Source organism: Mus musculus, chromosome 14, assembly GCF_000001635.26.
Source record: "Mus musculus strain C57BL/6J chromosome 14, GRCm38.p6 C57BL/6J".
Lineage (NCBI taxonomy): Eukaryota > Metazoa > Chordata > Mammalia > Rodentia > Muridae > Mus > Mus musculus.
In genome coordinates this window covers 93,973,599-93,994,372 of record NC_000080.6, presented here as the reverse complement: position 1 = coordinate 93,994,372, position 20,774 = coordinate 93,973,599, and positions in this window count along the sequence as shown.

Here is a 20,774-nt window from a genome sequence, read left to right as displayed (position 1 = left end):
CACATCCATATATGTAAATATACTTTCATATTTATTTTACACAATACCTGAAACCTTTAAGACCTGAGAAAGATTATTACTAAATATCCAGATTTTGTTTTCATGCTGGAGTATTAGTTTAAAACAGAAACTTTCTGAGACAAGGGGAGCATGGTCTTGTTAATCTGCTCCAAAACCATTACTGTGTTGTGCACACATTATGCGCTAATTGGATTCCTGATGCATCTTTAAAAAACTAATTTCAAAACACTAAGTAATCAGAGTCTTTGTCTTCAATACAAGACATTGCATCAGCAAAAAGTGTTTATTACTCAGCCACCTGTGTTCTTCACAAAGCAATTTAAGCAGACAGAGTCCCTGCCCTGAGGACATCTCTAGAGCCAATGCCATTGAAATGTTCAAAGACTGTCAGACAACTACACTTAATGACAAATGCATGCTACTAACACTAAGATAAAAATGAGAGCATCCACTTCATAATGTCATTTGAATCAAACACAGAGCAAATATTTTATCTCAGGAGAAAAAGTGACATGCGAACTTGCTAGATATTCAGTCAGCATTGTGGAGCTAAATAATGCATGCTACAATTATATTTCACATCTGGAGATGGAAGAATTAAGGTATAAAGATGGCATATTGATTGAAGTAAATTATGCATAATACAGTATATAAGAAATGGACTATTTTACTTCCAAAAACACTCATATTCTATGGTCATCTACACGTTGTTTTAGATTGTAATCTACAAGAAGCTGAGAACAAAGCTGAGATCACTGCTTACATAGTAATTTTCACCATAGTGTGTGGAATGAAAGTTAGCTATTAAAGATTGGTAAGAATAACTAACACTGAGTCATATAACTTAATACTGGCATAGAATAAGTTTCTAAATAGAGAAGCTCATACGTATGTTTCTGCTTGACAGTGCCTAATATTTAATATGTGTGTAGGACCATGGTTATATTCACTCCCTTCAGTGTGGAGGAAATATTAAATCACCCAGGCTTTTCATGCAGCCATTTCTGAGAATATAAATATTCCCATTTGCTTTGTTGCCTCCATGATCAAACACATCTTTGGTTACAGCACGAGGACATTAAATGGTTTTTGGTTTAAAGCAGAAATAATATTTCATAAATTGAGCCCTTTAGATATGACATTCAGGACACATGGCAGGACAACAGGGGCTCCAGTTATATGAATAAGCAAATGTAACTCAGGGTGGTGCCCCAAACTTTGTGCATGGCCCAGACTCTGAGTGCTTGGCCTCTTAGCATATGAGGTTCTCAATGTGGCCAGAGATTTTTCTCACAGATCTATCTATCCAAATACTCCCTCAATTAAGCTTCCCTCCCCTGTACTAGAGTTCTCTCAAAATATAGCCTTAGCCTTTTAGTAGAGAAGAAACACATTAACACAAAAAGTACATTAGAATATCTCTGGCGTCTTGGTCTAGGGTAAAGGAATTACAGCCCTTCCATTAAGCAATGAGATAACGTTATTTAATAAAACTCTGAGACCAGAAGCTCGTTAACTTAAATCCAATTGTTCAAATCGGTTTAAAAATATTGATGACAATTTTAAATCAGATGTGTACTGCGATGCAAACTTTAGGAAAAAAAATTAACCACAGTATTTTCAATCTTTAATGACATTGGGAGAAAAGTGAAAATTACAGAGTACACTTAGATCAGAATTTTCACAACTTAGGAACTTCAGCCAATTATCAATTTTTGTAATCACATTGTTTTGAATTTACATCTAATGTAATCATCTCAGTTATATGAAAAATAAAGAATATTACACCAAAGAGGGGAACAAAGCTCAATCTAAATGAAAAGAAAATGAATGCCAGCTCTCTCTCTCTCTCTCTCTCTCTCTCTCTCTCTCTCTCTCTCTCTCTGTGTGTGTGTGTGTGTGTGTGTTATGAGTTCAAGGACATTCCTGTACACATACATATGCAGGATATAGGTCAAATGTGGTTCCATTCTTCATGTACCTTCTACTTTGTTTCTTGTGACAAAATCTGACATTAGCTAAAGCTCACTGATTTGCCTAGACTTGTTAGCCAAAGTTGCTCCTATCCTCCCTCCCTGCCCAGTGAAAAGGGAACAAACCTACGCTACCAATTTTGGCTGTTTATATCACATCCTCTTTTATCTGCCTGCCTGCCTGCCTCTGCCTGCCTGCCTGCCTATCTATCTATCTATCTATCTATCTATCTATCTATCTATCTATCTATCTATCTATCATCTATCTAATCATCTATCCATCTGTCTGACTATTCAATTTACATCCCAATAATGCCCCCCCCAGTCCCTTCTCTACCATTTCTGTCCTTACAAATCTCTACTCCCATTAGCCCTCATCTTCTTCTCAGAGAAAGGGAAGCTCCCTTAGATACCACCCTACTATGGGACATCCAGTCCCCAAGGGCCTAGGCAAATCCTCTCCCATTGAAGCCCAACCTGCAATCCAGTTAGTGGAAGAGAATCCAGTGTCAGGTGATAGAGTCAGAGACAACCTCTCCTCCCATTGTTAGGGGATTCACATGAAGACCAAGCAACATATCTGCAATAAATATGCAGGTGGCCTAGGTATAGCCCTTTTATGATCTTTTGTTGGTGGTTCAGTCTCTGTGAACCTCCATGGGCCCTGATTAGTTGACTCTGTAGGTCTTCTTATGGTGTCCTTATCCCCTCTGGCTCACTCAATCCTATCTCCCACTCTTCCAGAAGACTCTGTGAGTAGCACCTGATGTTTGACAATGGGTCTTTGCCTGTGTTTCCATATATTGTTGAATGAACTCTCTCAGAAGACAGTTATGCTAAGGCCTCTGTCTGCAAACATAGCCAATTATCATTAATAGAGTCGGGATGTGGCTATCTTACATGAGAGATATTTAAAATTGGGCATACATTGCTGGTGGGAGTGCAAACTGATACAACCACATTGGAAATCAATTTGGTGGTTTCTCAGAAAATTTTTAATAGTTCTATCCCCAAACCCAGATTTATCACTCTTGAAAACATATCAAAATGAAGCCCTACAGGGACACTTGATCAACTATGTTCAAAGCAGTTTTATTTATAATAGCCAGAAACTGGAAACAACCTAGATGTTACTCAACATAAAAATTGATTAAAAAAAATCGCACATCTATACAATGAGAAACTGTTCAGCTATTAAAGACATCATGAAATTTTCAGGCAAATGGGTGGAACTAGAAACTATTATCCTGAGTGAAGCAAACGCAAACTCAGAAAGACAGACATAGCATGTTCTCATTATAAGTCGATATTAGTTATAAAGTAAAGGAGAATCATGCCACAATTCACAGACCCAAAGAAACTAATTAATGGGGGGGGGTAAGGGAAGATACATAAATCTCACTCAGAAAAGAAAACAAAATAGTCATAGGAGATGGATGGGAGGTGGTAAATGGGTAGGAGAAGAGGTGAGGAGAAGAAGGAAGATGGGGATCAAGAGAGGGGTTGTGGGAGAGAGAAAGACAATCTATGGGGGATGGGCATCTCTGAGAGCAAACAGAAACTTGGAACTGGGGGTTCCCCAGCTGAGTCTTCTACCAGTAGAGGACATGGAGACTGAAGCAACCATCTCCATTAGCCAGGTGGGAGGGAGGGGGACATCAACCCACCCACAGAACCTTCAATGCAAAATTCATTTTGCCTCCAAGATGCCCAGGGATGAAGATGTGGCAGAGAGTGAGGTAAGAGCCAGCCAATGACTGGCCCAACTTGAAACACAAACTCACATTTTAGTCCTTGCATAGTAAGTGTTATTCTGTCTCTGCCATTTCCTTAGTCCCATCATATTTACAATTTCTCTAACAGGCTATTAATAGACATTCTTATTATGTTACAGTCTGATGAGACTGTAGATATTACCTCTTTTCTAAGAGTCTCTTTAAAGTGTAGAGTTGGATGTTGGAAGTTGATGTGGAAGATTAGCCTGTGTTATGGGAATTAGCAGTTAATTTAATTGAATGTGTCCTTATGAGAAGGAGACAGGATAAAAGGAAAGAAAGGGAACGGGAATGTAAAAACACACAGAAACTTGAAACTGAAAGATGAAGAAAGACAGAATAAGACAGAGGATGTAGCTCTGAAGGTTGGGTGAGGTAAGAAAAACTCAAACTTAGGATACCCACATATAAGATACAACTTGCCGAACACATGAAATTCATGAAGAATGAAGACCAAAGTGTGGACACTTTGCCCTTTCTTAGAAATGGGAACAAAACACCCATGGAAGGAGTTACAGAGACAAAATTTGGAGCTGTGACGAAAGGATGGACCATCTAGTGATTGCCATATGCAGGGATCCATCCCATAATCAGCTTCCAAATGCTGACACCATTGCATACACTAGCAAGATTTTGCTGAAAGGACCCAGATATAGCTCTCTCTTGTGAGACTATGGCGGGGCCTAGCAAACACAGAAGTGGATGATCACAGTCAGCTATTGGATGGGTCACACGGCCCCCAATGGAGGAGCTTAAGAAATTACCCAAGGAGCTAAAGGGAACTGCAACCCTATAGGTGGAACAACAATAAGAACTAACCAGTACCCCGGAGCTCTTGTCTCTAGCTGCATATGTATCAAAAGATGGCCTAGTCGGCCATCACTGCAAAGAGAGGCCCATTGGACTTGCAAACTTTATATGCCCCAGTACAGGGGAACGCCAGGGCCAAAAGGGGGGAGTGGGTGGGTAGGGGATTGGGGGGGTGGGTATGGGGGACTTTTGGGATAGCATTGAAAATGTAAACGAGGAAAATACCTAATTGAAAAAAATAAAAAAAATAAAAAGAAGAAAAACTCAGTCCCCTTTGTAGTCAAATGAGCAGGGTCCAACATGCTTCCAAGTTTCAACCCAGTAAATCTTTAGAATTAGAATCTTTGAAAATTATCTTAATGATTTTTCCATTTCCTCAAGTAGTTCCAAGCACTAATATTTTCATAAACAATTAGTAAGTTAATTGATGAATATTTATTTACGTGTGTGTGTGAGAGAGTGCTAAGCTGCAATGGGCATACTATCTCTCAAATATTGCAAGCATTAACTGTTTATTAGACTTCTTTAAGACTGTAACTGACTAAATAAATAATTTTGCAAAGCCAGTACCTTCTTCAGGCAAGGTTTATACTCTATAGGTTTCCTGACCAGCCTTTTTGAACTGACAGTGAAGCTATAATACTGTGGTACATGAGACTATACTCATTTCCTCATTATCTTCCAGCTCTGGTAATAATGTCATTTTTTCCCACTCCAAATTAATGTTTCTGACATTTGCATATGCTTTATAATCAATGTCGAGGGAAATGTGCCACATGAAGTTTAGACTCAGAAGTAGAAATATACCCAGTATTTTTCCCAGTAACCAGCACCAAACCTCTACACAGACGTGCTCACATTCATTGTCAATACATTTGCTAACACAATAAAAATATCTGCCACTTAACTATAGTCAAAATTCCTACACAATTCTTAACATGCCTTTAAGTATATACCATGCCTTTAAGTGATAACACGATATACCCAACATCAAAACTTTTTTTTAACACAAAAATGGCCAACACATTGGAAAGAAAGTAACCAAAGTTAGTGGGATTTGATGAATCTCTGATCATAAAATAAATCATTTTAAAGCTAGGAGTGTATATCTATGCTATTTGTGTACACAGATGTGCTAACAGCTACTGAAAATATTTGGGCATATTTAAATCTTCAGTGATATGTAATTCAATTTTAATGGAAACAGGTATTTAACCTTTTTTGGAGAAGAGAAGGATTAGTGTTTCTCCTTTGAAGAGGGAGAATTGGCCTTAAGTGGGTAGGATTAGTGCTTTCTTGCTCATTCTCCAAAACACAAGTGGTTTTATAGTTGCTTAATTATATATCTCATGATATCTTAAAGCAAAGAAGATTGTTTTATTTAAACTGTATTTATCAGGTATTGTAATGTAACTTCCCATTTGCAACAAAAATGAGTAGAACTCAAGAGAATGCAAGAGAACTCATGCATGTACTATATTAGAATCTCACACATTCACTGTATTTCAAGATATAAATACAAAGGTCAACTTAAATAATATGTACAGAAACCTACTCCAGCAACTACATACATTTTCAAGGAAACTGACCAAATGCCTTATTATAGTATGAATTTGTACTTCTTGTCCATGACAAAATTGTCACAGTCTCCTGGTTCTTTCTCTTCCCATAGGCTATTCGAATAGTTGTTACCCCTATTTTTTCTTGAGAAAGTATTTTTTATTATGTTTTTTTATTATTATTGGGTATTTATTTCATTTACATTTCCAACGCTATCCCAAAAGTCCCCCACACCCACCCATACCCACTGCCCCACCCACCTACTCCAACCTCTTGGCCCTGGCGTTGCCCTGAACCGAGGCAGATAAAGTCTTTCCACTGATGGCCGACCAGGCCAACTTCTGATACATATGCAGCTAGAGACATGAGCTCTTCAGGGTACTGGTTAGTTCATATTGTTGTTCCACCTACAGGATTTCAGATCCCCCCAGCTCCCTGGGTACTCCCTCCAGCTCCTCCATTGGGGGCCCTGTGATCCATCTAATAGCTCACTGTGAGCATCCACTTCTGTGTTTGCTAGGCCCCAGCATAGTCTCACATGAGACAGCTATATCAGGGTCCTTAGAGCAAAATCTTGCTAGTGTATGCAATGGTGTCAGCATTTGGAAGCTGATTATGGGATGGATCTCCAGGTATGGCAGCCTCTAGATGGTATATCCTTTCGTTTCAGCTCCAAACTCTGTCTCTGTAGCTCCTTCCATGGGTACCTTGCTCCCAATTCCAAGAAGGGGCAAAGTATCCACACTTTGGTCTTCGTTGTCCCAAGCTTCATGTGTTTCGAAATTGTATTTTATATCTCGGGTATACTAAGTTTCTGGGCTAATATCCACTTATCAGTGAGTACATATCATTTGAGTTCTTTTGTGATTGTGTTACCTCACTCAGGATGATGCCCTCCAGGTCCATCCATTTGCCTATGAATTTCATAAATTCATTATTTTTAATAGCTGAGTAGTACTCCATTGTGTAAATGTACCACATTTTCTGTATCCATTCCTCTGTTGAGGGGCATCTGGGTTCTTTCCAGCTTCGGGCTATTATAAATAAGGCTGCTATGAACATAGTGGAGCATGTGTCCTTCTTACTGGTTGGAACATCTTCTGGATATAGGCCCAGGAGAGGTATTGTGGGATCCTCCGGTAGTACTATGTCCAATTTTTTGAGGAACCACCAGACTGATTTCCAGAGTGGTTGTACAAGCTTGCAATCCCACCAACAATGGAGGAGTGTTCCTCTTTCTCCACATCCTCCCCAGCATCTGCTGTCACCTGAATTTTTCATCTTAGCCATTCTGACTGGTGTGAGGTGGAATCTCAGGGTTGTTTTGATTTGCATTTCCCTGATGATTAAGGATGTTGAACATTTTTTTCAGGTGCTTCTCTGCCATTCGGTAATCCTCAGGTGAGAATTCTTTGTTTAGCTCTGAGCCGCATTTTTAATGGGGTTATTTGATTTTCTGGAGTCCACCTTCTTGAGTTCTTTATATATATTGGATTTATCCTATCTGATTTAGGACAGGTAAAGATCCTTTCCCAATCTGTTGGTGGCCTTTTTGTCTTATTGACAGTGTCTTTTGCCTTGCAGAAGCTTTGCAATTTTATGAGGTCCCATTTGTCGATTCTCGATCTTACAGCACAAGCCGTTGCTATTCTATTCAGGAATTTTCCCCCTGTACCCATATCTTTGAGGCTTTTCCCCACTTTCTCTTCTATAAGTTTCACTGTCTCTGGTTTTATGTGGAGTTCCTTAATCCACTTAGATTTGACCTTAGAACAAGGAGATAGGAATGGATCAATTTGCATTCTTCTACATGATAACGGCCAGTTGTGCCAGCACCATTTGCTTGGTAGAGTTAAAAAATCAAATGTCTTGATTCTTTGACTGGTAGTTTAATGGAGCCACAGAATGAGTGTGAGTGTATCTCCTTTCTCTTGAGGTTCTAGACTTTTCTTCTAAAAAGAACTGCTCTAATTTCAAATCGGTGGACCAATTTGGATGCAGTTTCAGTAGAGACTTCCATAGCTTCAAAATTTTAATACAGGATTGTCATTCATTCCTTTAATAGTTTACTACTAATAGCTTCAATGGGACCTCTGGGAAGTCCCTCTTCGACCTCTTCAAACAAGAAAGTTGTAATATAGTCCTAAGTGGTTTTTATTGTCTGAATATGTTAACATATTTTTGGCGTTAACAAACCTTCAATCTTATAGATTCTAACTGCAATAGAATTCAATTTTTAAACCTAGTCGCATACCTTTAATTTTCCATGATTAATATAGCTACAATACTAATGAAAATTGAGACTATTTCTGAATTTCTGAATTTCATCTCATCCATTTTTTTCATATTTAAGCCTTCTGTTGATATAGTCTGCTGCATCTTTAACTCTTTCTCTTGGTTCTTAAGTGTTCATGACATTTTAAAATCCTCAACTGACAGAGTTTTGGACATTCTGTGCTGATAGAACCATGTTTTCAATCCACCATGCTTAAATGGCTGCTTCTCCTTTGATCAATTCTTCATTAATGATGACTTCTCCCTAACAGTTGTCCTCATTAGACTGCAATGCTCTTCATTTCTCCCTTATTACAGAGAGATGAAGTTTTCATCTCCTGGGAGATGGAAAGAGATTGTGTTTGATTTCCTTGTCTCTACCAGCACTCACTTGGTTGACTATATCATAATCTGAGATTAACAGCACTTCATGGCAGTCAAAACAGGAGTAATGCAAATAATGGGGGAAAACACCTTTGTGAATGTACAGGATCTAAAATATATTTCATTTATCTGGTCTATAATGGTTTAGAGTCACTGATTTAAATATATTTAACCCATGCTCATCTATCCACTGAACTTCAGTTTATGTAAATTATGTTCTATTAAATCCCGTTTGGAGATTTGTTTTTCTCATCAGTATCGACTAGTTTTCATCTTGCGGGTACATTATGAAATTCTTCCTGTTGCTCTTTTACAGGAATACAGAAGTACTCACTGTGAATAGTACAATTCTATATGGGAGACTTGGAGGGTGAGTGAAGGAGGCACCCACAACTGTATTAATTTAATATATGCCTAAAGAATTCCTTCGGAAATATAAATAGTTGGTGTTCAGTAAATTTCACCACTGAAATTATGTGGAGAACAAAGAATTTTTATGGGAATGGTTGTTAAGAAAAGAAAATATATTCAAATTTTCTCTGTATGAGTTAGAGTATAATTTGTTTTAATGTAACTTACAGGAAAGAAAGAGACTAGGGAAAAGAATAGGTAATTTTATGAACCCTAGTCCTGGATGGAAGCTGGATAAAGATGAAAATATAAAAACAAAAATATGTTTTGACTTGAGAATTTTCTTCCTAAGGATGAATGTTAATACAATGTAGAAATATCAATGTGTATGTTAGCATATGTACATTAAGTGATAATCACATAAGACTTTACAAATGCCTTCTTTACAAAGGTTGGCATATTGTATAATTGAGAAAGGAGCAGAATGAAAAGCATACTGAGTAGTTGCTCTAAATTTGACATAACCACAGTAGCCCCTGAGAGGGCACCAGGGAAGGGTAGACACTTGTACCACTCTGAACCTCATGGTCAGAGGTCATGGGACCTAGGTTATAATTAATTCCAAAATCTGCCTACATTTGCCCTTTTACCACAGAAGTAACTAGTAAGAGTAGTAATTCATAAGATTGATAATAAAAGAGTGTTAATTATCTTTCAGTAAATAAAAAAGGATAATTTAAAAGTGGACAAAATCCACACATTGCATTTCCATTACTACTTGAAGATAGTTCTGAGGCCCCTGTTTAGTATCCAAGCCACTTTCATGTCCCGCTTCAATGTTATTCATTAGTTGTCTATGCCATATCTTATTTACTTAAGTATATTTATATATATTTGCCTGTCATATACCCTTTTTAAGATTATAAATTTGAAATTAAGATAATCTCACTTAGAAGCATGTCTAATTTGTCTTTGTTAGTAACAAAGTTACAAACTAAATATTGGGGGGGTCCTTTTTATTGTTCTAATAGGACCTGTCTGTAGTCATTAGGCTGAACTAGGATTCCGTGGAACACACTTTGAAAATGACGGATTGGATGCTTCCCCGAGGTACATTCAAGAGCTAATATTAAATGATTTCATCATTTCCTTGAAATATGGCCCCTTCCTGAGCTTTAGGTTGGATATTCTGTGGCAGCTTATTAAACAGCAGATGCTCAGGTGTCCTGCTGTCATCCCAGGAGCAGGTGTATTTTGTAGCAAGTGACAATTCCAGATGGTGAGCTGGATGCAGACTAGCAAGCTGTTGATGAAATGACTAAGGATGCAGTGTAAGGCATCCATACACAGTCCACAACTTCTTCACATTAGATATTAACTCTGGGTTTTGAACCTTCAAATATTTTAGTAAATATGAGGGATTGGAGTTTTGTCAATCATGTCCATACACATCATAGTATATCTATTATTCACCTCCAGGAAATATCTACATTAAACTATCAGCTAAGTAGCTGTCTTCTTAAAGAATCTATTTTACTTCTCAAATTAAAAATGACTATGTGCAATATACAAGTGGGCTTATGACCTCGAGTTTAAATTTCCCAAAATGTAATTTATAACTGCATTTAAATGCTCTAGATTCAATTAAAGACATCATATGTTTTGTATTTTCTCTTCATTCTTTCAAGGTCATAGAAATTATTATTTATTTATTTATTAACTTCTTTTGGAGCTGATTTGTAAGTTATCACTTTAAGAATGATACAGTTCAACTTGTTCACTAAAGGTTTTATTCGGAGCTCTCAACTCCTTGGTAAGGACAGAGTGACGTGGTTTCTGCCACTGGTACAGGTCCTTGGTGTGAGCCTCCATGAGTGTGGATGGCTGCTGTGGGTATAAAGCTCGTTAGTGTAATAATGTACGAATTTTCTGGACTCACTAGCAGTGGAGGACAGGTTAGAAGGAAAGAGTCTCCTCCCTGTTAATGTTAATGACTCCCTGATAATAAGAAACAGCTTGAGTCTAGGAGATGAGGGTGTGGCCATGTCTTAGCAAAATGGTAAACACTGGGACCTTGGGGACAGCTCCTAAAGCTATGGGAAAAGGACTGAAATGCATACGTTTGAAAATATATAATTTCTCAACTATACAAAAAATAAGGATGTAATATGAATTACATGAGTGGCCTCACAGGAGCAAAAGCAGCTACACTGTGAGCCACGTTGTTAGAAAATTACTAAGGAAAGATATAAAGAGATTTAGGGAGTGGTGATCACAGGAGATCCCACCCAGCTAAGTTTTTTTGTTTGTTTGTTTGTTTGTTTGTTTAGACTTACAAAGACAGATTTCAGAGTTCTGGAGCAGCCTAAAAAGGAGCAAGGTTAGGCTCAGGCCTGGTGCAAATGGTAATTCCAAGGTAGGGTCCTTATCCAACTAGTTTTACTTAGGTGTATAACAAAGACAGACACATCTCTGAATTCTTTTGCAAGGTTAAGAAAAAAAATATATGCTTGCTGTTTCCCAAGACTCAAAGGCCTGGGGCAAGGGGATGCAAATTCATAAGATAATCAAAAGGAAACCTGGTGTAAATGACTGGATTGATAACATAAAAGATTGGACCTGTGTTCTTCAGGAGATGAGCTATCTAGAGAAGTTTTAGATTAAATGAGTATTGTTTGGTGAACTGAAAGACACACACACACACAAAGAGCAGGACAGGGTTCTTTCCAGCTTCTGGCTATTATAAATAAGGCTGCTATGAACATAGTGGAGCATGTGTTCTTATTACCAGTTGGAACATCTTCTGGGTATATGCCTAGTAGAAGTGTTGCCGATCTTCTGGTAGTACTATGTCCAATATTCTGAGGAACTGTTAGACTGACTTCCTGAGTGGTTGTACAAGCTTGCAATCCTACCAACAATGGAGGAGTGTTCCTCTTTCTCCACATCCTCGCCAGCATCTGCTGTCACCTGAGTTTTTTGATCTTAGCCATTCTGACTGGTGTGAGGTGGAATCTCAGGGTTGCTTTGGTTTGTATTTTCCTGATGATTAAGGATGCTGAACATTTTTTCAGGTGCTTCTCAGCCCTTTAGTATTCCTTACTTGAGAATTCTTTGTTTAGCTCTATACCCCATTTTTTAAATGGGATTATTTGAATTTCTGGAGTCCAGCTTCTTGAGCTTTTTGTATATATTGGATATTAGTCCCCTATCAGATTTGGGATTGGTAAAAATCCTTTCCCAGTCTGTTGGTGGCCTTTTTGTCTTTTTGACAGTGTCTTTGAGCTCCTGTCTCTAGCTGCATATATAGCAGAAGATGGCTTAGTCAGCCATCATTGGGAAGAGAGGCCCCTAGATCTTGCAAACTTTATATGCCCCAGTACAGAGGAACGCCAGGACCAAGAATTGGGAGTGGGTGGGTAGGTGAGCAGGGTGGGAGTGGGAGGGTATAGGGAACTTTCGGGATAACATTTGAAATGTAAATAAAGAAAATATTTAATAATAATAATAATAATAATAAAGCAGGACAGGATCAGAAAGATCTCTTAGAATAGCAGCAAGTAAAATATAGACACAGACATTTCCAGAAAGAAAGCAGAACACAGAGAGCGGCAGCAGACAGAAAATGCTGTATCAAGCAGAACACAAGGTCATCGGTTGGGATCCATGATTTGACTTCCAGTCATTCTTTTCTCTGCTCCCAGACACACCTTCTCTCAGAACTCCTCTCCACGTGCAGGTTTGATTCTTGACAGTTTTGCAGTATAGAAGTAGAATTATGTGAAAAGTTGAATAGAAAATAAGAACATCTCTAATCTAAAGAAAGTATTTAGTAAAAGTATGAAAGCAAAGACATACAAAAACTTATAATCTGTACCCCTCTGAAATAAATACCATAGCCCTGCAATAATGGTTTACCTTCTTTATACTTGTTGTGATCATAAAAAGAGAAAGAGCTATAAAAACATGTTTTGGCAGGGTGTAGGGGAAGTGGGTGCCTCTGTGGGCCTATGCCATGGTATCCCTTCCCCACTGAGAGATCAGCCACACAAGTGTATAGTATTGAATAGAGTTTATTTAGGGCATGGGGAAGAGAGTAGTAGAGGCAGAAAAAGGCAGAGAGCAGGAGAGAATAGAGAAATAAGGGTCAGTCATGTCCACATGGAGAGAGAGGGGAAGATGCAGGAGAGAGAGGAGGGGCCAAGCAGACCCTTTTATACTGGGTCAAGACTACCTGGCTGTTGCCAGGTAACTATGGGGAGGAGTATAACTGGCTGCTACCTGGAACTGGGAGAGTGGAGTTTAGACAGAATATCAAAAATACTTGTTTCACAAGAATGTAATGGTATTAGCTGTCTCTCCTCAGAATATACTTCTCTCAATGATTTGTATTTGAAATACCCATGCTGGTAGTTTTCATTTGCGTTTTCATATATTCACTACAACTTACGTTAATAATTTTACTGTCCATATATATGTAAAATTGACCTGATGAGCTAACTAATAGGATATTTAAAGTTTATCAGAATACCTGTCATAGTTATTCCTGTGATTTAGATATGAAATGTCTGATAAGCCTTTCCTGTTGGAGAAATCCTCTACTAGTTGATGGAGCTGTGATTGTATCACAAGTGTGGACTGATCAATACATAATAACATAGCTGAAAACAGTCCTTGGAGATAGGAGAGATCTAGGTGAGGGAAGCTGGTGACTGAATGGTGTGCCTTTGAAAGGAGTATGTTCTCCTTGAGTCCTATCTTTATTTCCTGGATGCCATAAAATAAAGAGCTTCCCCTCTGCCTCACCCTTTCAAGACTATTGAACCTGTATCAGATGAGAGCTGGCTGTGGACGGCAACCAGGAATATAGGCTGTGTGTTGCTGTTGTTGTATGTTGTGTGTTGTTGTTGCTGTTTTTTTCTTTTAGTTTATTTCTTTCTGGTATTTTTGTCACGGTCACAAAACACTCAGCCTGTTATTTAACATGGAAAAAGAAAAGAAGCCTTTGAAATTTAATTCCTTAAAATAACCATTTATCACACCATATTTATGGTGTATCAGGTTTCCCACAGTGATCTAATTATGTCTTCTCTTTTTCAGACCTAATTTAATGACATCAAACTTTTGGCAGGTATTGAAAACTCTGTCAAGACACTGACTGAGGTTGAAAATTCTTGTTTGGTTCCCCACCACAGATCTGTTTACAGGCATTGCATTTGGCTTCTAAATCCAGGAAAAAGCAAGAAACTTAACCTAGACTTTAAAGGGATATCTCAACCCTTGCCACATCCTACATATTTGGATGGTCAGCAGCAGCCACTGATAGTCAGGAAGACAGAACTACAGAGACGTATGAGCAATTCAAGGCAAGAGTTTATAGACAGCAACTTACCAAAGCATGTTCTCTCTTGAAAAATGATAATTATAAGTTTGATTGTTTATAAGCCTTTAAATATGTATTTTAGTAATGGTTCTATAAGTGTCTTGCCTGAACATTTCCGGGTGGAACATGTTCGTTACTAATGATGGCAGAATAAGCATCGGATACCCTGGAACTAGATTTAATGATGTTGTGAGCCTCCACGTAGGTACTAGGAATATAACCCAGCTCCCCGCAAGAACAGTGGCTCTTAAGTACTGATCCCAAAGTGTATATCATTTTTTTAAGAGCAGAAAATAAGCATAGTATACCATGCATTCTGGAAAAAAAACCTACAGAACGAAGCATAAAAATATCAGTTTTGTTTTGATAATATATTACAATATAATGTTAACAGAGAACTGAATTCCAATAGTTCTATGTTGGGAAGAGTGAATTTACCCCTTTTCCAGGGACATAATCTTACTCCAAATACAAACATCCATGCATATAAAGATTATAATGAAACAGCTTTATGATTAGTGAAAACTACTTGATAAAGTGACTTTTTCATACTTATAAAACATATATGCTAATTTTAATATCATGAAGTAAAACAAAGCAAAATATTATAACCTTGTTAAATGTCTTTAAAAAGATGTGAATTTTACATATAATAGTAACATAAATAGGCATAGAATTATTAAGATTTATAACAATATTTATGTAGAAACATTACTTATTTAATTTGCTGTATAAGAAAACATTTTTCTTCTTCTCAACAAAGAACACAAAATAATAGGTTATTTTAAAATCCCTCAAATGCATAAAAATGTTAACATGATCATTCAATGAGAATTATTGATTCCTGCATTCTCTCTTTTACATAATTTTTCTATTAAGGTTTTAGATTTTCACCTGAGTTCATAATTGGTTGCATTTAAATACTATAAGGCATAGCTATTCAATTGCAAGTGTAGTGTTGATTTGTTAATTTTTTATTTTTTATAAAATAAAACCTATACTATCAAATAATTTAGCAGATATTTATTATAAATATGTAGAAAATATTTGTTGGTTTAAAAGCCATTTCCCAAAATCAATAGAGTTTCCCATACCCCAGATTAACATTCACCCTTTTTCAAATTACTCTAATTACCATCTCATATCTAAACATTGGAAGAGTGGCCTCTTTCCGATCAATATTTCATGAGATACATTTAATGATGGCTATCCATATCACACAGCTTTTGTTTGCTAAGCTGACACAGAAAATTAGTTCCTATTTTCACTTGCACATGAACCAGATGGCACTAAGAATCAGATATAAAAAATAATAAACTTTAGCCAGAGAATTAGAGATTGTTTGAAACAACATAAAAATCTCAAAGATATAAAAACACTGTTGGTTAGATCCATTTTCTTTTGCTCCTCGCATGAGCTGTCTAAGGCATTTATTCCCATCCACCTTTATTGGAAAATCTGTCCATTAAATTAAACCACGGAAATGCAGGGCAGATGAGTCTTCGTTCAGGGAACTAATAAGCCCACTAAGTCACGAACAGTGAACCAGAAGAGATGTAGTTTTTCACCTTTCTTACACACCTGGGAGGCATTAAACAATTTTTCCTCAGAAGGGGACTTTTTTCCTTGTCCACTGGAAATACTTTGCTTCCACAGACTCTAAATAATGAGCCACTTTAAGGTAACTATGTGTAGAGGGACTTGTGCAGCAGAAGTACATCTCAGGATATATGCCATTAGAAAGCCAAGCTTATTTCTTTGATGTGCCAAATGATGCCACAACTCAAAATTCCCCAAACTCCATCTTTTTTGGCATAAGACTTGTGAGGGAAGTGACACATAGTGCTTCGCTGTTTCCACATCCAGTCCCAGGTGAAGCAGAAATATGCCTCCTTTAAAAACATCCTTTGAGACACATACATGATCAAAAATTTATAGAAAGATTGTAAATATGTCCTTTTTACATTAGCTGCTGGCTTTAACAGCAGATTAAATATAGTGATAAAAAGTTTTCTACCACTGGATAGAAGGGCACATGATGCTGAACTGGTGGATGTGGAATAATAAGAAAGGAAAACTTAACACAGCGCTAATTTCAAATTAAAGAATATTTAAGAAAGGACATTTATTCCAATAAGTTTCATATAATCCAACTCCTATTTTAAAAAATAATATGTAACAAAAGAAGAAAATATATCTTTTACAAGTTCAAAATTATTTTCAAACTGTTTAAATGGACAACTTTCTAACATTGTCAATTATTTCAAATAAAACTCAAATTGCATTTCTGAAAGCCTAAAAGAATGTGTAACAGTATATAAGTTCAAAAAATTAGCAGATTGAATATGAGCCACATTGATTTGAATTACCAAATGTAATTTTTAAGGAGACCCTCTCTTTAATTATATTATTTGAGCTGATAATGTGGCATAATTACATGAAATCTAACATTCTTTTAAAATGAACTTTCAAGGAGGTAGAGTGAACTATGTGCTGATGCTTAACAATAATTTATGTTTATTTGACATGTATTTGTTTGCTTATAATGAAAATGGATTCTTTTCCAACAATATGTTCATATGATGATTTTTCTTTCCCTCACTCGCCCCTCCCACTTTCTCACTTCTCCTTCCATCTGGAGTCACAGCCTTTCTGTCTCCCACTAAGAATCAGAGATATCTAAGGAATAATACCAATAAAAGAAAAGAAAGTCAGAACAAACAGATCAGAATAAGACCAAACAAGGAAGAACAAGAGCCAAAGGAGATGCATGAAATACATATAGATACAAAGACACACATGTTTGCACACACACAGGAATTCCATAAAGCACAAAATAAGAAGCCATAATATATACAAAAAGGACATGTAAACAGGAAAATAAAAATTCTCTGACTTACCAATGAGGGAAAATACACTGTCAAAGATGTCTTTGAGTTTATGTTGTGTTGACCATCTATTGCTGAACATACCACCTACCCTTAAAAGCGGTTTGATTCCCTACTGAGCCTCTCTTAAAAATTAAAAAACAATCCAATCAACTAAACAAACAAACAAACAAACAAACAAACAACACAACACAACCACCATACTTTTTTTTTTTATTTGCAAAGGGTTATAGTTCAGATGTGCACCAGCCCTGTTGTTTAAAAGACCAAGACTCTTGGTTTCTTTTGTCCTATCTGGCTCTGATACTCTTAATGACTTCTTTTCTGCAGTTCCCTGTGCCCTGAAGAGAGGGAGGGATGGACCTGGGAGGGAAAGGACAGGGCTGGGAGTTGGGAGAAGTGGGAAACCTGATCTGGTATTGGGTGAGGGGAAAGGACTGAAGCCCTGAGCATCAGCAGAAAGAATGTAAAAGGCAGCCTCAGGAAATAGGAGGCTAGGAGAACCCTCCAAAATGCACCAGGGATCTGGGAGGTGCGAGACTCTCAGGACTTAAAGAGAGGCACCTTAAATGAAATTTCAGACAGCAGGGAGAGGGAACTTATAGAGACCACCTCCAGAAAGAAGACTGGACATCAAGTGAGGGATGGGGTTGCCATCCAACAGTCACATCTCTGACCCATAATTGTTCCTATCTGAAAGAACAGGGATGGAAATGGAGAGGAGTCTGAGGGAAAAAAAAAAAAAAAAAAAAAAAAAAAAAGCCCAAAGTGGGATCCAGCTCAAGGGGAGGTCCCAAGGCCTGATACTATTACAGAGGCTATGGAACACTCACAAAAAGGAAACTAGCATGAGAGCACTCCGAAAGACCCAACAAGCAGCTGAAAGAATCAGATGCAGATATTTACACCCAACCAATGGGCAGAAGCAACTGGCCCCTGTTATTGAATTAGGGAAGGCTGAGAGAGGCTGAGAAGAGGGGCGATCCTATAGGTGGACTAGCAGACTTAATATATCTGGGCCCCTGAGATCTCTCAAACACTGGACCAAACAGACAGCATATACCAGTTGATATGAGGCCCCCAACACACATATAGTAGCCAGGTCTGTGTTCATTCAGAGATGGTACCCCTAACCCTTAAGAAACTGGAAGCCCCAGGGAGTTTAGAGGTCAGGTGTGGGGAGGGAAGCATCCACATGGAGATGGTGTGAATGGGAGGAGGTATGGGATTTGTAACAGGGTGGATCATGGTTGGGGGGATAAAATATCGAGGTAAAAATATAGTCAATTTTTTTAAGAGAGAGATTTGATGAAGACACTAGGACAGAAGACATCTTCATTGAAGATGGCCAAACAAAGCACTGATATATGATTATAGCAGGATATCACCAGGAGTCACTTTATTACTATGATTTTGTTTGTTTGTTTTATTCTTAGGCAGCAGACTGTGGCTTTACTCTAGGACCCTTGGATATCTCTAGTTGCAGTATCATGAACACCAACCATTGAAAGAAAGCCTTGGGTAGGTAACAGCTTGACTTCTTCATGTTCAGTGAATTGTGGAGTTGTGGTCAGCTGTAGGACCTTGCCATCATTTTTTTGGAGAGCCAAAAACTGCCTTTGCAATAGAGTAGTCGTTTGGATGTTCCCACAGAATACCTTTGGACAGGAGCTCTTAGATGCAACACATTCTCTGTCCTGGAAGTTTCAGTTGGTGAAAACACATCCAGTTGTGCTCTGTCTCCTCCATTATTTGCTGATTTCGTTAACACTGCCTTCATTGATTATATATATATATATAAAATGCGTGTGAGTTTGTACGTATATTCATGTATATCTTTTCAGAAGTGTTCAGTATACTCAGCCTCCATATGACCCATCAAATTACTTCAGTTTTAGCTGTCCCTCCCCACATTTCCTCCCTCATTTGCCTTTTCCCTCCATTTCCTGTTTTACTTCCCATTCCATACACTCTAGCTAACCTCCATGATTTTACTGCTTGTTACCTTGCGTATCAGATAATTGTTGACAGAAATAAAGGCCAATCAGACACCAAACAAATTCTGCTACATTATAAACAATTAATATTATTAATTTTGTATTATAGTTGAATTCTAACTACAAGAATAATACTTTCAATAAATATCTTATAAATATTGATTAATACCTTAATTTTAGACAAAAAGGACAAAAGCAACTAAACATATATTTTGCAGTTAGAAATCTATATTTGTCAGAAAGTAAAAAGTTTATTTAGAAAAATGTGCCCATGTCTATTAGAGAAAGTAAATAAATATTAATTTCAATGTTTCTTAACAGAAATTAACAGTTTAAGAAGTTGGTTAAAATAAAACCTTGATAGTTATTTATCTTTATATGATTCAACGTACAGCTCCAATACTGGAAAATCTTAAAGTATCATTTTGGCAACTAAAAATATAGAAAATTGAATATTACAGGGATATATTAACAACTGATAAATCTTACATAATGACCCACTAACTCCTTAAATTGGTAGAGCTATTGCTTAAATTTAATAAATAGCATAGGTGGGTACAGAAATGCCATGGGAAGAACACTACCAAAATAGGAACAAAATAGGAATGGAGAGATACCTGGAAGGTGTCAAATTATGCTTCAATATATATATATATTTGAGTGTGTATGTGTGTGTGTGTGTATACACCATGAGTAGTGTCCTCCATGTAACAGATATTCATTGAGTTTATGAATTTAAAGAGTTTATGATTTTAAACCCACCCCATAAGACAGTATACTAATTCTTCTAAAAAAGTTGACTTCTATTAGTAAAAAGCTATTTTGTATTCTTCAATGTATACTGCTCCATCTAGAAAAAAAATTGTTTTCTTCTTTAAGAAACATAAAATCAGTTAATATGCATAACTCTTGACTTGTTTTCCCTTAGCAATTAAAATTGTCCCATGTAAATAACATTTTTAAAGGTTTTTTGGTCAGATATCATCACTATCACCATTATTATCACCACCACCAGTGTTACCACCATTACCATCATCAAGATCATCATCATCAATATCATCATTATCATCATCATCATCATCACCATCATTATCATCATCATTATCATCATCAATATCATCATTAAAGTAAGCAATGTAGAATAATTTTAACCCAGCAATAAGGCAACCAAGGGATCACATACAAAGATCTTCTAGATCTGTGTAATCGAGCTTGAATGATACACCTTTAATCTGATTAGTACATACCTTTCATAAGGTAAAGTTAGTTTGTCAAAGGAAGGAGCCATGTAGGGAAGTGACATATAATGAGAGGGAGACAAAGTGATGAATCTGAGAAAGATTTGACAGACTGAGTCA